This window comes from Narcine bancroftii, chromosome 1, assembly GCF_036971445.1.
Source record: "Narcine bancroftii isolate sNarBan1 chromosome 1, sNarBan1.hap1, whole genome shotgun sequence".
Lineage (NCBI taxonomy): Eukaryota > Metazoa > Chordata > Chondrichthyes > Torpediniformes > Narcinidae > Narcine > Narcine bancroftii.
In genome coordinates this window covers 82,741,139-82,745,946 of record NC_091469.1, presented here as the reverse complement: position 1 = coordinate 82,745,946, position 4,808 = coordinate 82,741,139, and positions in this window count along the sequence as shown.

The window sequence follows — 4,808 nt, the reverse complement described above, 5'->3', positions numbered from 1 at the left end:
GTGCCGGTTCCTGTAGATAGTCGGGTTGGCGGTCGAGTCGGTGGCAACTGCCCACCCTCGTTGACCTTCGGCAGTGACTGCCCATCTTCGCTGTCCTCCTGGCTGCGTATCTCACTTACTGAACTCCTCACTGGACTGCTCGGCTCCGTAACCGTCTTTTCCGCCCCCCCACTCGGTTTTAGGGGTGGGATGGTCGGGGCCATAGCAGGTCTGGTTCCACCTCCTCCAGTTCATGAGGCAGTTCATGAGGCAGTTCATGGACCTTAGAGTCAGTCAATACTTGTAATTGGTCAATGTGTCACTTCCACAATTGGTCCCCCACTAGAACAGAATATGAGCAGGGGTTCAATTTTTGTAAGATTACTTCTACCACCCATGGGTCTTTATATTATCTATAATCTTGTACCATAACTCACTCGCCTACTTCCAATTTTCTAGGTGAGGTCTGTGGTGATGCAGTTTTTTTAAAATCAGAGACCCAGGTCTGGATGAACTGGTCCACTGGTTGCAACCAAACATTAGTTCTGCTGGGGTGCATTTTGTGGTAGAATGCAGTGTGTTTCTGTATCCCATTAGGAAATCTGTGATTTTGTGTGTCCAGGAGGCATTTAGAAGTTTCATGGTTCTCATTGCTTTTTTGAATGTTTGTACAAAACATTCTGCCTTCCCATTAGTACTTGTGTGATAGGGTGAGGACAAAATATGTCTGACATTGTCATGCTTAAATTAAAAAAAATGTTCTGATGTAAATTAAGGACCATTGTCCGTAACTAATTCACGAGGCAATCCTAAGTGGCAAAGATAGCTCATAGACAGTCAATCGTGGGATCTGCTTTTTTCAGCTTGAAACTACTGGCCATTTGGAGTGTGTGTCCACAGCTATTAGGAAAGTCTCACCCATGAATGGTCCAGTGAAGTCTACATGAATCCAATGCCAGGGTTTGGATGGCCATTTCCATGGGTTAGCTTCAGCTTGTGGCATTTTTGGCTGCATTGACTGACATACTTTGCATTCCCTTACTCTAGTTTCAATGTATCTGTCTATGGAGGGCCACCAGACATGCATCCGGGCCAGTGCTTTCATTCATACCATTCCTAGATGGTTGTGGGGTAGTTCTGATAACATGGTAGTTTGCCATTTGGTTGAAATAATTGTACGGGTACCCCATAGTAAACATCTTTCTTCGACTGATAGTTCATGGCGGCATGTGTGGTAAGGTTTTAGATCTTCTGGAATGACTTCAGATTCGGGCCACCCATTAAGGGTGAAGTATAGGATCTTGCTTAATGTTGTCTCTATTTGGGTTTCCTTTCCGACCATCTGGGCTGTTAGGAGCAGTTGTTGAAGTTGCTCTTGATTGATGGCTGCTGCCTCTTCTGTCCATTCAATAATTTCTCCTCGTTGTTCTGTCTCCGGTAGCGGCATGCATGATAAGGTATCTGCATGACTGTTGAGTGTTCCTAGTTTATGTTTTATATCATAGTTATATGTTGCTAGTAGAATGGCCCATCTTTGAATTCTGGTCACAGCTAATACTTGTATACCTTTGTGTGGCCCCAGGATAAAACTAAGAGGCTTGTTGTGTGTGATCAGGGTGAATTTTTTTCCGTAAAGATATTGATTGATTTTTTTTACACCAAAAATTAATTGCCAATCCTTCTTTTTCTAGTTGGACGTAATTGTGTTTGCATGTGGTTAATATTCACGAAGCATACACTACTGGTTGCTCTCCTTTTTCTGTGATTTGGGATAGTACCGCTCCTAGTCCCACTGGTAAAGCATCCACGGCTAGTGTAACTTCTTTACAAGGGTCGTAGTGGATCAGCACTTTATTTGTTAACGTTAGTATTTCTTTAGTTGATCAACTGTGTTTTTAGTTTGTGTTCCAATACCATGTTTGATCTTTCTTGAGTAATTGTTCAGCAGGCTGCATAGTGTAGACATATTAGGGATAGGTTTTTGGAAGTGATTAACAAGCCCTAGGAAGGACTGTAATTCCAATTTGTTGGTTGGGTATAGGGCCTTGCGAATGGCTTCTGTTCCTGTTGGATTCATTCGCACCCCCTCTTTGTCGATTGTAAACGCAAGGTATGTTACTGAGGGGCGCATGAAGACATATTTGTCCTTTTATAATTGTATTTTAGCCTATTGTAGTCTGGTTCAAACCTTTTCAAGGTTTTGTAACTGTTCACTGTCATTTTGACCTGTGATGATGATATCATCTAGGTAACACCCAACTGAGAGTCCATGTAGTAATTTGTCCATTGTTGCTTGAAAAATCACAAGTGTTGCTGAAACTCCGTAAGGCCTGTGTTTAGGTGAATAGGCCCAAATGGGTATTGATTATCACATATTCCCTTGATTTTTTTTGTCCAATTCTATCTGTTGATATGCTTGTGACAAATCTAGTTTTGTGAATTTTTGTCCTCCGTTTAGAGCTTGGAACAAATCTTCTGCCTTGGGCATTGGGTGTTTGGGTATTTTGAGTGATAGATTGATGGTGATTTTGTAATCACTGCAAATACAAATTTCACCATTTGCTTTTTGTATGGGTACGATGGGTGCTGCCCAATCACGGTATTGTATTGGTTCTAATGTGCCTTCATGTTTTAGTCTGTTTAATTTATCCTCAATTTTTCCTTTTATAGCAAATAGGACTGTTCTAGCTTTGAAGAATTTTGGTTCTGCATTATCTTTTAATTGCAGTTTGGCTTGAACATCTTTGATTTTCCCTACTTCTTGTTGGAAAACCACTGTGTGGTTGTTGAGGATTTGGTCGAGTTCTGGCTGGGAGGTGTCCGTGTGGTTTACATTTAGTATTGAACCAATTTCCAGCCAGTCTAGGGGAATGTGTTGTTGTCAGTTTCTTCCAAAAAGTGCTGGTCCCTGGGTATCTATGATGTAGAGAGAGAGTGTTTTTTGGTTGCTGTTGTTTGCATTGTTTTTTTCCAAAAACTTTGATTCTGTCTCCTATAACAGTTGTTTTTACCGGGAGGCGTGGTAGCAAGCAATCCTTTACATGTAACATAATTAGGGACATCTCTGCCCCTGTGTCTAATTCCATCTTCAGGAGGTGTCTGTTGATGTTTAGCTGTATAAAGATTGCTGTGTTTCATCCATTGAGGAGAGGGTGGGTGGGGGGGGGGAATGAAAATGTCACTGTGTATATTTTAATGATGAATATTTGTATATATGGTTCATGGTGAAGTATTAAATAAAAAAAGATATGTAATATCTCAGAAGCTGAAATTTCAGGAGCTTGAAGGTCATCTGTTGGGCTGATATCATCATTGCTCATTTGCCTCTCTCTGCAATTGTTTTGACATTAGCTGCCTGTTTATTTGAAGGCCACCTGCACTATAGAAGTGGATATTGAGCTTTGATATGTCCTTCTGTTTTGCAATGGTTACATTTAGAATTTTTGAAGGAACAGTTTTCAGGTCAGTGGTTGTATTTCCTACAATGGAAGCACTGTTGGTGGAAAACCTCTCATCCAGTAGGTCTAGTTGACCCACATCCAAGTTTTTATCTGCCATTTCAGATCTGTAAGCAGTTCTGTATGCAATCTATAATGTAACATAACAATACATTCCTAATAATTTTTGCCTTGCTTGGCGATTTGCCAGCCCCATCACTAATCTGTCGCAGTGCCTGATTTAGAAACTGCTCAAAATGACAGTGCTCCACCAGTTTGCACAAGGATGCCAGGTTTTCACTTACTGTTTCTCCTGGTCATTGTCTCCTTTTATAAATGGTGGTCTGGGGCTTAAATGGTTCCTTTAGAACTGTACATAATTCGATGAATGTCTTCATCCCTGGATCCTCTGGGAACAGCAAGGTCTTAAGGAGGTCGAATGTTTTGCTGCCCATTATACTGAGGAAAAAGGCACGTTTGTGGTTTACTGGACCTTCCACAATATTGTGGGCTACGCAGTAGTGTTAAACCATTCTACATAGTTATCCCAAATTTCTTCTACTTTGTTGAATTCCCTGAATTTTCCCTCTGCCATCTTGGCGCATTTCGCCTTGATCTTTTGGTGGAAATTTGTTGGGGTTGTTTTCTACCTTTCTTCTCACAGGTTGGTGCAGAGTTTGTCTCGTTCCTCTGTTGTGTATGCACTATTAAGACTCAGAGTTGTGATCCTTTCTCCTCCTTTACTTCTATGAGACTAGCCTGGCTACTGAGGCACAGGGTTATATATTTGGAAGGGTGGCATCATGACATGGGCATCATGGTGCTCAGCGGAGGGTGGGCTTATACCCAACAGTCTTGTGCTTTGTTGCTTTATATCCGACTTTCTGCTATTTTCGATACTGAATGAACAACCTCTACAAAGAAGTTCAAAACAACTTTTCCCTTGTTTAATAAATGTGCATTCTTAAGAGAATTCATCACGAAATTTACACTTTTGTTTCGGCATGTTGGGGCTTAAATTACAAAAATAATTTGCTATCTTACTTACGATCACAAGAATTGAAAAAAAAATCAAGCTTGGTGATTTCACTGATCTGTCACTCACTGCAAACTCTAACTAACGGGCTGGCCGGCGGCGCCCAGTGGCTGCAGCCAACGAATGCACCCAATACACGTATCTCAATGAAATGTGTCAGGGTTGCATTCGTTGGCTCCCTTTCAAACAAGTGCAAATACCCGCTGTCATTCAATGCAGGCGGGGGTGGCCAGCGATTCACGGCAGTAGGTTTGGGTGCAGTCCGTTTGCTGCACTGCCGGGCTCCACGATGTCACTCCGGCAAAGCCTTGATGGCGACAGCGCGCAGCCCTCTGCCGCTGTCACTCCAGCGCCGC